Source organism: Jaculus jaculus, chromosome 6, assembly GCF_020740685.1.
Source record: "Jaculus jaculus isolate mJacJac1 chromosome 6, mJacJac1.mat.Y.cur, whole genome shotgun sequence".
Taxonomy (NCBI): Eukaryota; Metazoa; Chordata; class Mammalia; order Rodentia; family Dipodidae; genus Jaculus; species Jaculus jaculus.
Genome location: NC_059107.1, coordinates 160180661 through 160192489, shown reverse-complemented (window position 1 = coordinate 160192489; position 11829 = coordinate 160180661). Strand labels below are relative to the sequence as shown.

The window sequence follows — 11829 nt, the reverse complement described above, 5'->3', positions numbered from 1 at the left end:
GAGGTAGGGTCTCACTCTAGCCCATGCTGACCTGGAATTCACTGTGTAGTCTCAGGCTGGCCTAGAACCTACAACAATTCTCCTACCTCTGCCTCCCGAATGCTGGGATTAAAGGAGTGTACCATCAACCCCACCTTTTTTCCTTTTTTTTTGATTTTTCGACAAGCATCATTTGATATTGCTATAATGTTCTCATTATCATTCTCACAGTGGTGACACTGAACCTTTGTCTGGTGGCCTGGTTCTGCCATGTACTTTATTTTTGTCCTTTTCTTTCAGTTAAAGCCTCACTCTGTAGCCCATGGCTGGCCTTAAACAGCAGCCTGCCTTGACCTGAGTGCTGGAATTCTAGCCGCCTGCCACCACCTTTGGCCATTTGCCCTGGACTCCGAACCATCTCCAGTTCCTGGACTCTGCCTGGGACTCTCTCCGACCATCCTGCCCACCGACCAGGACCCTGAGACAGTGCTTGGAAAGTGCTTATAATAGGGCTCAGGAAGTGTTGGCCGATTTGACTCATTATTAATTACCCTGGCTAATGGCTAATGCCCTACCAAGCAGGGTTCTTGTGAGAATTAGAAAGTTTGTGTACGATCTGGTGTGATGGCGCACGCCTTTAATCCCAGCACTCGGGAGGCAGAGGTAGGGGGATCTCCGTGAGTTCGAGGCCAGCCTGAGACTACAGAGTGAATTCCAGGTCAGCCTGACCTACAGCGAGACCCTACCTTGAAAAACCAAAACCTAAAATAAAATAAAATAAAGTTTGTGTACGTTGCCTGGTGCCCTGCCATCCATAAGCGTTCTCTGGGGTATGGGGGGCGACACATGTGTCACTCTGCTCTGTTTGAATCGACTCAAGTGGAACATGTTCTCTGTGTCCCCCAGAGGAGAAAACTTTTGAAAAGTCTACCTTTTTAAAACTCCCAGGCAGGCACGGGTGTGTCCCTGCTGATCTTCCACCTCTGCGAGCTGGCAAAAATCACCAAACCCTGGCCGGGGGAGACAGCTCTGCGGACCTCGGCCTCGGGGCGGCTCCCAGAGAGAGTGACCCTCGCTGGCCTCTCCGCCGATCCGGGCGGCGCTCCTCACTTGATTGACAGAGGAAGCCGCTAATGCTCGCCCCGGGTAGTCCCCTTGCGCGCGCTAGGGGGCGTGCCGCCTCCTTGCTCCCGCGGCCCAATCCGGAGCGCCGAAGGGGTCCCCGGGGGCGGGGCTTGTGGGTCATCAGCCAATGGGGCGAGCACAGCGGGCGCGGCGTGGGCGGTGCGGTCGCGGCCGGCGGCAGAAGCTGCCGCGGCGGGTCTGGGCTGGGCTTTGGGAGCAGCGCGTCGGCGAGCGGAGGTCGGAGTTTCGAAGGCCGGGGCTGGAGACGCCGTGACTGACGGCCGGCCGGAGCAGGGTGCGCGGCGGCGGCGGCGGCGGCGGCTCGGGAGGAGAGCGGCGGCCGAGGTGAGAGCATGCACCGCGACGGTTGGCGCGGGTGTGCGGCCGGGCCCGCGCCCTGTCAGGCCGCCGCCGCGCCGGGCCCGCGCCGCTCGGAACTTGTGGTCTCCGTGGGAGCGGGCGTGGGCTTCAGGTGCCCCGGAGCGGGCTGCGCGCGCGGCGGGTGGCGGGGCGGGAAGGGCCGGGCGCTGGGGACTTGGGGGGCTGGAGGACGAAGCCCGGGAGCCGGGCGGTCGCGGGGGGTTCCGGGGCTGTCCGCCCCGGGGGGCCGTGGGCAGCTGCGGAAGCGCGAGGCGGGGTGACCTCAGCGGACGCGGTCCGAGGGGCCTGGAGCCCGCCAGCGGGCAGGGTCTGGCCCAAGGGGGTGGCCTGGAGCAGACCCCTGCGGGTGCCACTGAACTTGGGGCGCTTTGATGGCAGCCCTCCATTACTTACTTCCTTCTTTTCTTTCCCACCCTGTGTGCTTGTGTGCAGGGGGGTCGACGGTGGGGAGCAGAGTCTCCCCTCTTTGTGAACAGGACCTATTGGGGTGAGGCGGCGGGCAGGCAGGAGAAGCTGGGGCATTTGTCCTTTTGACTTTCCGAGTGGTCCGGGCTCATTGAATCAGACGATTGCGAACTCCCTCTCTCCGCCTCCCGGAGGGCAGTGGCAGCTGCCGAAATTCAGTGATTCATTGGCTCTGCCGCTTCCTCCCGTCCGTTTCAGAAGGGGTAGCTCCGGGGGGAGCAGCGTGCCCTATGTCCTGGAGCCCTGCAAGCAGACTTGCCCCGGGAATGCCGCGAGTTCTGGTTTGGGTGCCCGAGGGAAGGCGGCCTGGGCGTGAGAGGTCTGCACACCGTTCCTGGGTCTTGCCTTCTTTCTCCTTTTCCCCAGCCGTCCTGCGCTTTCGTGGCTAAGGGGAGTAGGTTGCTGTCAGACTCCACGGCTACTCCTCATCAGGCTGTTTACCAAACACACCCTGGCTGTCCTGATGAAAATCTAGAGACCGGCTCAGAGCATTTAAACCTGGGCTGTAGACGTGAGCTCCTACCTTCCTTCCTTCCCATGCCTTCCTTTCCTCCCTCCTCAGGTATGCTGAAGTTCTGTTTTTAACCCTCCTAGGATCGTGAAATTGAGGGGGAGGGCGAAGGGATCAAGCAGGTGGGCTGTGTGGAGTGCTACCAAGACGATGGCTCACTCTCACTGGATGCTGGGGCCTGACTGCACTCTCCTCACAGAAGCATTGAGTGGGTGCCAGCGCAGCTTGGGTTTCTGTTGATTTACCTGGAAAACTTTGGTCTGTGTGCATTTACACTCAACTGTAGAGCTTGGTGGTCTCCTTGGAGAGGTTATGCTACTTGAGATCCGAGGCCACTACGCGAGAACCTTCTATAGTGCTTTTCTTTTGACAAAAGCCTCAGGCTTTAAAGGAGCTGGCAGTTAGAGCAGTGATATTTATTACTTGGGAAAGGAACATAACACAGGAGTACAGGAGTGATTAGATCTGTCCTCTTTATTCAGCTTTTTTGGAGAATAGCAACAACTCGTTTGAGTGGAAATGGAATTCTTAGCTCGTTCCGTTTTGGGAACTGGAACTTCATTACTTTTGAACGGAATATTTAATTAATCTCAAAGTGTGTGTGATCTAGGCTTCCTACGTGGGCTGATAAAGGGAGATGAGATTGGCATTCTCCTGGTCCTGGGTACCAGCTCAGATTTCTGATGGCCAGGGATTTCTGTGGTGGGAGCACAGGACCATTTGCCCTTAGTCTTTTAATGCTTCTCTCTCACTTGAGGTCTGTGCTTCCTGGACTGAGCCCTCCTGCTTCTGAAGGGGTTATCAGTTGCTCATTCTAGGATGTTATAGAATATCCAGAAAGTTGCAGTAAAATTAATAATTGCTAGGCACCTTGTATCACAGTATTTACTAAATGCCCTGGCCACCTCCACTTGAGCTTTGCAGCTGACTCTGGCCTGCCTTATCTACCATCCCATTGTATTAGGCTTCCTGGAGGCCACCCTTTAGATTGTGGATGTAATAACTGTTCACGTGAGCAGTCGTGCCTGCTCAGTTCTTTTCTAGTTGTTTGGACTGGCAGGTACATACCTGAAGGCAGCTGAGGTGTGGCTGTTCCCAGGTCACTTTGCATTCTACAGGTGGAGTCCTTGCTTCATCCTGCACCGCAGTCCGTCCTTGTGCCTGAAGACTGGTCCAAGCGCATGCGCACTTTGCTACTGCCAGCTCTAGCAGTGGTCCTTGGGATGGTTGTTTGGAAAGTTCTTTAGACCTTTAGTATGCCAGTGGTTCTGTCTGATGACCAGACACCATCTTAAAAGAATAGTTCTTCCACTGGGCACTTGCTTAGAATCCTATCCTTAGGAGGCTGAGGCAGGGGGATCTCTCGGCTGAGGCAGCCTGGGAACATAGTGGGGCACTGCCACAGTTCTCTGTGTAATCTGCATGGAATTTTTTGGCGTCTGTATCTTTCAAGGTAATTACTTGAGGGACAGCAGTCATACGAGAGCACAAGTGTAGTGTTTTCATCAAAAAGAAAAAAAAATCTGCATGGAACACAGAGCCTCTCACATGCTGGGCAAGTGCTGTACCACTGATCTACACGCTAGATCATTTTTAACTTTTCAACCTGTATAAGTGCCGTGTGCTAACCAATTGCACCACTGGATTTCCATGTATGTATATGTTTTTCTTGAGACACGGTCTCACTCCCAAGCTGGAACTTTGTAGCTCAGGCTGTCCTTGAACTCAAGGTGATCCTCCCACCTCAGCTCCAGAGTTAATGGTATGAGCTTCCATGCCCAGCTTTAAATTATCAAACCTAAAAAAAAAAACAAAAACAAATTGGGCTGGAGAGATGGCTTAGTGGTTAAGGCGCATGCCTGTGAAGCCTAAGGACTCAGGTTCGATTCCCTAGTACCCACGTAAGCCAGATGCACATGGTGGTGGCATGAGTCTGGAGTTTGTTTGTAGTGGGTAGAGACCCTGGTGTGCCCATTGTCTCCCTCCCCTCACGTAAATAAATAAAATAAAAAATATTTATTGAGCTGGAGAGATGGCTTAGCGGTTGAGGCACATGCTTGTAAAGCCTAAGGACCCTGGTTCGATTCTCCAGGTCCCACATTAGCCAGATGCACAAGGGGGCACACACGTCTGGAGTTTGTTTGCAGTGGCTGGAGTTCTGACATGCCCATTCTCTCTCTCTCTCTCTCCCTCCCTTTCTCTGTCTCTAATTAATAAATAAATAAAAGTAAAAAAAAAATTATTTACATTTCTTGGCTCTCTGCATTGAACTAGATATAGATAAAAATATAGTCGTGAATTTAGTGCTAACTCAAAGCTCTAAAACCTCAGCAAGAAGCCTTAGAAAGGACAGATAGGAAAAGGAGCTTTGCTATAGGTCATTTGTATGACATACACTGTTGCTATATGAAATTTATGTGAATTGATTTATATATACGTATTTCATTATTGGCAAGCAGAGAGAGATGGAGAGATGAGGGCCTCCAGTTGCTGCAAATGCAGCTGGCTTTTATTTTATTTTATTTTATTTTATTTTATTTTATTTTATTTATTTTTTTGAGAGAGAGAGAGAATGGGTGCACCAGGGCATACAACCACTGCAAATGAACTCCAGACACATGTACTGCCTTGTGCATCTGGCTTGCGGGTCCTGGAGAATCAATCCTTTGGTTTTGTAGGCAAACGCCTTAACCGCTAAGGCATCTCTCCTGGCTGAATCTGGTTTTTATACAGGTACTGGGAAATTGAACCCAGGCCATTAGGCTCTGCAGACAAGCACCTTAATTGTTAGAGAGGCAGGTAGAGAGGGAGTATGGACATGCCAGGGCCTACAGCCACTGTAAATGAAGTCTAGATGCATATGCCACCCTGTGCATCTGGCTTATGTGGGTACTGGGGCATTGAACCTGGGTCCCTAGGCCTCACTGGCAGGTGCCCCAACCACAAAGCCATCTCTCCAGCTGTGAATTGATTTTTTTTTTTTTTTTGAGACAGGGTTTCATTCTTTAGCCCAGGCTGACCGGAAACTCACTGTGTAGCCTACTGTGGTCTCATTCACAGCAGGCCTCCTGCCTCAGCATGTGCTTTATTTTTTCCTTCCTAGAATAAGGGGTGACACACTGGGAGATGAATGGAGACTGGCAGCCCTGGACTGTTATGCCATTCCTGGACTAGCAAGTGCAGATTTGAGGGGCTGTTCTATAATCGTAAAGTGGGAGACTTAGATGTTCATAATCGTTCGACATTCTGATAGCTCCTGTGACCCCTACTTGGAAGCATGCACATGGGCGCCTTGGGGGCCTCGACCCAGGTTAAGAATGGTATGATCCCAGTCTTAGGCTGCCTGTCTTCTAGCATGGTGTTGGTGTTAGAATGGCATGCAATGCCTTCCTAAGCTGTCTCTCACCTTCCATTGTCTGTAATCCTATTTTCTCTGTCATCTTTGAGCTAATAATAATGATGACTTGTGTTTATAGAGGACACACTTACCAAGGTATTTTTATCTCTCATTATTTTATGCTCAAAACATTCAAGTGGTCCCAGCATGGAGGCACACACTTTTAATCCCAGCACAGAAGATTGCTGAGAGTTCGAGGCCAGCCTGAGACGACAGTGAATTCCACGTCAGCTTGGGTTAGAATGAGACTTTACCTTAAAAAACCAACCAAACAAACCAAAACAAAAAAAAATTGAACTGGGTGTGGTGGCACATGCCTTACCCAGCACTGGGGTAGCAGAGGTAGGAGGATCGCTGTGAGGTTGAAGCCACCCAGATACTACAGAGAGAATTCCAGGTCAGCCTGGGCTAGAGTGAGACCCTACCTCAAAACACAAAAATAAACAGACAAACCATTGGAGGGGCATGGGGTGTTGTTGCTGTGTTTCCTGTGAGGAGGAGAGTGGTGCCAGACCTGGCCTTTGCTTCGACAGCATCCGCAGCCGCATGTCCACCCTGGGACCAGAGCTTGGGCTCCCTGTTGTCATTGCCAGCATGGGGCTTTTCCGTTAAGTTTTATTTCTGTGGTGGTTGTCATGAGTTATGCTTGGCAGTGTAAATAAACACCCCGAATGTGTCACTCACAGAAGACACCATTTGTTCATCCACTGAAGGACTAGAGTTTTTCTTTGGAATTTGGATCCCACTTTTCTGCCTGGCTATGAAAACCTTATTTTTATTTTTATTTTTTGCTACATTTTTCATAAGGACACATTTGTAGGACTTGGGTATTTAATGTTTCTCGATTAATGAATGCTTTTAAATGATACTTCTCAATGGCTTAGCACTTGAGAAAGTTGTGAAGCAAATGTTAGATGGAAATCCCGAATGTAACACTTGTCCTGTCCAAGTGGTGCCAAGTGGTGTCCCCCCCCCCCCCCACTGGTGAGAAGCTCGCAGCAGCCTGAGGCCCCTCCCTGGCGCAGAGCCTCTGGGTGCTTGGAAAGTTCTGTATGGATTGTGCCATTGACCATGACTGTCTAGCAGTGGCTTCTTGTAGTCTTGTGGTCAGGGACCTAATGCTTTCTGGATTGATTTTGTCAGTTTTTTAGTAGCATAGCGCGTCTCAGCTATATAATGAGCATGTCTGTGGAAGGCCAGATGACATAGAAAGTGCACAGGTGTTAAGTGGTGTATCTGATGTAGACTTCACCCTGGTTGGATGTTTTAAAATATTTTGTTTTTATTTATTTGAGAGATGGAAAAAGAGGCAGATAAAAAGAATGGTGTGCCAGAGCCTCTAGCCACTGTAAATGAACTCCATACTCATGTGCCATCTTGTGTATCTGGCCTGTGTGGGTCCTGAGGAATCAAACTTGGGTCATTTGGCATTGTGCCTTAGCAGCTAAAACATCTCTCTAGACCCTGGTTGGATGTTTTGATCATTGGGCACTGGAGTTAGTAATGCTGCATAGAGTTGGCATCCTCAGATGTGGCCTGTGTGTGGAGGAGTCCCCATCCTTCTGGGATGTCACCTTGATGCCTATCAGGAGAGGAGCCACAGTCTACTGTTGAGGTATGGGAAAGGGGTCTGTTATTTCAGGTGGGTTCCTCAGGTACCTGAGAGGACAGGGCAGGCATGCATAGGAACCGTTTGTGGAGAAGAAGCCCAGTGGCATGCATCAACCTCCCTCTGTGAAGGACTCATTTCCCAGAGGGAATTGGTGGAGGTTAATGGCAAGCAGTGAATTCTGAGCATCAAGCAATATAAATGACCCAAAGTAGAAGCCTGAGGAGGAAGTGAGACCGTAATGGAACGTGAGCACCAGGCTGCCACCATTATGCAGCATAGTGTCCTGTTACCCATGAGCATGTGTATGCTGACCTTCCACATGCCCGCTCTGTGGCTCTACTGAGTGTTCACAAGTGTTTGCTCTGACCAGGAAATTGGCACCCACACACTGGCCCTTTCCTTCCATTGGCTCCTTCTCTGTGATTTAGATACTGATAAGGGGTAGGGGTGGTCAGGAGAGAGCTAGAGAATTTCAAGTTGCTGTTGGAAGTACCAGTTTTTTTTTTTTTTTTTGTTGTTGTTGTTTTGAGGTAGGGTCTCTCTCTAGCCTAGGCTGACCTGGAATTCACTATGTAGTCTCAGGCTGGCTTTGAACTCAGTGATCCTCCTGCCTCTGCCTCCCTAGTGCTGGGATTAAAGTCATGTGCCACTACGGCCAGCTGGAAGTATCAGTTTTTTTTTTTTTAAAGATGTTTACTATTATTATTATTTAGAATCTTTTTTTTTTTTTTTTTGAGGTAGGGTCTCACTCTCGCTCACAATGACCTGGAATTCACTATGGAGTCTCAGGGTGGTCTCAAACTCACAGTGATCCTCCTACCATACCACTGCCTCCCGAGTGCTGGGATTAAATGTGATGTGGGAGCAGCAGTCAGTTATTTTTATGGGGAGGGAATGCCTCTGGGCGTGATGTCTCAACCTGTGGCTCTTACAGTCTTTTTGCTCCCGATTCCTCGAGCCGTGGTGGGTGAGTTTTAAATTACTTCAGTGATGAGCTCTTAGGAGCCTCTGCATCTCTGCTTTGGTAGGCGTTGAGTGTCCTCATGGTCTGTCTCCTTCACCCTGGCGCTGATTCTCAGGTTCAGCATGGAAGCTGTACTTTCCCCATTCCTTGTGGGTTCAGCTGTGGCTTGGCTGAAGTGTGAGGGGTAGTTTATCTCCTCCAGGTTCAGTTTTGCTTTATGGCCTTTTTTTTTTCTTTCAAATTTTGTTTTTTCAAGGTAGGGTCTCATTCTAGCCCAGGTTGGCCTAGAACTCATGGTGATCCCCCCTCCTCGGTATCTTGAGTGTTGGGATTAAAGGTGTGAGCCACCATGCCAGTTCTTATTTTATGGTTTAAAACAATTTTTTTTTGTTTATTTTTATGTATTTATTTGAGAGCAACAGACAGGCAGAGAGAGAGAAAGAGGCAGATAGAGAGAGTGGGCACGCCAGGGCCTCCAGCCACTGCAGACGAACTCCAGATGCATATGCCACCTTGTGCATCTGGCTTACGTGGGTCCTGGGGAATCGAGCCTTAAACCCTGGGGTCCTTAGTCTTCATAGGCAAGTGCTTAACGATCTCTCCAGCCCTTTTTTTCCCCCTAAATATTTTATTTTATTTAGCAGAGAAAGAGGGGGAGAGAAAATGAGCACACCAGGGCCTCCAGCCACTGCAAATGAACTCCAGACGCATGCGCCCCCTTGTGAAACTGGCTAATGTGGGTCCTGGGGAATCAAACCTGGGTCCTTTGGCTTTTCAGGCAAACACCTTAATCGCTAAGCCATTCTTCCAGCCCTTATTTTGTTTTGACATGTTTCAAGGCTGGCCTTAAACCCACAGTCTTCATGTTTCAGTTTAGAAATATACCACCACACCTGATCTAGTTTCATTTTATTATATTATTTATTTATTTAAGTTTTAATTTTTCTTTTTTTGAGGTAGAGTCTTGCTCTAGCCCGGGCTGACCTGGAATTCACTATGTAGTCTCAGGGTGGCCTCAATCCTCTTCTGCCTCCTGAGTGCTATCATTAAAGGTGGGCACTACCACGCTGGGTTCCTTATCTTATTTAAAATTTTTTTTTTTTAAATTTATGAGAGAAATAGAGAGGCAGATAGAATAGGTGCGCCATCGCTTGCACCCACTGCAAACAAACTCCAGTTGCATGTGCCACCTTGTGCATCTGGCTTACATGGGTCCTGGGGAATTGAACCTGGGTCCTTAAGCTTCAAAGGCAAGCACTTTAACCGCTAAGCCATCTCTCCAGTCCCTTATTTTTTAAAATTTATAATCATTTATTTATTAGAGAGAGAGATTGGGTGTGCCAGGGCCTCTAGCCGCTGCAAATGAACTCCAGATGCATGTGCCATCTACATAGTGAATTCCAGGTCAGCCTAGGCTAGAGAGAGACCCTACCTCAAAACAAAAACAAAAACAAAAACAAAAACAAAACAAAAAAAAAACTGGTACTTCCAACAGAAACTTGAAATTCTCTAGCTCTCTCCTGACCACCCCTACTCCTTATCAGTATCTAAATCACAGAGAAGGAGCCAATGGAAGGAAAGGGCATCTCCAGACATTCAAAGGGGCATCTTAGCCACTAGGTAGCTAGATACCCTGGCACCTGGGTCTACCTGCAGCCCTGGGCTTCCAAGATGAAGGCCTCTAGCTGAAGAGGATAGCTTTGCAGTTGCCCACAAAGCCAAAGGACCCAGGTTCGAGACCCCAGTGCCCATGTAAAGCCAGATGCCCAAGATTAAGTCCTCTTGAGCTCTGTGATGGCCGTTGTGTCGGAGGTAGGCTCAGACATGATTGTTCACCTTGATACTACCAGACAGAACAGGGTCTGTAGAAGAGAACTGGTCTGGCTGCCCTCACAATGCTACAGAGAACTTGCCTTTACACAGAGGGGTTTTTGCCAAAGCTACAGGTGCAAATGATGAGCCAGAACATGGGGCAGAGCTACAGATTTGTCAAGAATGTGGATAAAAGTGTTGTATCTGGGAGGTACTGTTGAATGTGGGGGGAGGAAGGCTGGAAGGCCAGCTTCAGGTTGTGACCTCCTTGTAGGTCAAGGGCAGAGGTCTAGACTTTCTCCTGGGGGGTGGATTAAATGGGGAACCCTTTCAGAATATAAGCAGAGCAGTGACCTTGACAGGAGTGAGGTTAGTTGAGAAGTCAGGGGTGTAGATGGGAGAGGGAAGATTCAGGCCCTTTCTCTTTGTGAGTGTGTGTATGTGTGTTCAATGTGTGTGGGTACACATATTTATGTGTGGGGGGTGTATTTGTTGGAGTGTGTGGCTCCCAGAGGTTAATGTTGGGTGTCTTTCTCAATCACTACCCATCTTATTATTTTGAAATTTTTATTTATTTGCACGTGAGCTGGCAGTCTTTGCAAACAAATGCCTTTAGTTGAGCCATTTCCTCCACTCCCTCCACCTTTTTCTTTGAGACAGGGTCTCACTGAACCGGAAGCTGACTACCTAACCATTGAGCCCCAATGATCCTCCTGCTTCTGCCTCTCCAGTGCTGGCATTATAGACGCTTGTGACCATGCTCCGCTTTCACATGGGTTCGGGGCATCCAAACTAGGGTCCTTATGCTTGTACAGCAAGCACTTTACCCAGTGAGCTGTCTCCCCAGCCTCCAAGTTGCTCCTTTCCACAAAAGTCCTGTGTCCCTAGGCTTGAGGATTGCCATAGACAGTTCCCGGGAAGCTGTGGCTGAGCTCTGTAAGAGGCTACCAGGGTGGCATGGCCTCAGTCTTTTGGTTCAGTCAGGAGGCAGCTACCTGGGTTCAGTTTCTCTTCGGATTTGGGTTATTCTCACAATTCTACAAGGTCAGAATGGAACCTTCACTCTCACTTCTTGTAGAAAAAAGTTACTGTTGCAGTAAGGAACCAGAGGTCAGGAGTGTGGTTTTAGAATCAGCCAGCTGAGTTTCAGTTACAGCCCAACACCAGGTGACTGTGTGTCCTTCCTGGTCAAATGAGTCAACATTGAGACTGGGTGTCTTAGTTTGTGCTGTGATAACAAAGTTGGCTTATAAAGAACAGAAATTTATTCCCCACAGTTCTGGAGTCAGGAAGCCTGAGATCAGGGTGACAGTAGGGTTGGGTTCTCATCTGGGTTGTAGACTGCCAACTTCTGAACGCCGGTGAGTGAGCTCTTTGAGAAGGGCACTAATCCATTCATGAGGGCTTCACCCTGTGATCTAATCAGCTCTGCAAGGCCCCACCTCCTAATACCATCAGATGGATGGTAGGATTCAAAGAGGAATTTGAGAAGTGGGTGGGACACAGATGTTGAATTCCTTCTTCTGGATTGTGGTAGAGACTGTGAAGTAATGCATCTCCTTCCTCAGAGCTCAGCATGTGTG

At 49.2% G+C, this 11829-nt stretch overlaps 1 protein-coding gene across 1 annotated transcript in view; it reads left to right on the top strand.

Moving 5' to 3' along the window:
* The first annotated feature begins 1430 nt into the window (after positions 1–1430).
* Pacsin2 (protein kinase C and casein kinase substrate in neurons 2) overlaps positions 1431–11829 on the top strand; it is a 139958-nt gene continuing 129559 nt past the window's right edge. The window contains exon 1 of the mRNA XM_045152498.1: positions 1431–1449. The gene's annotated coding sequence lies outside the window, so the exon portion shown is untranslated. The remainder of the gene's footprint in view (positions 1450–11829) is intronic.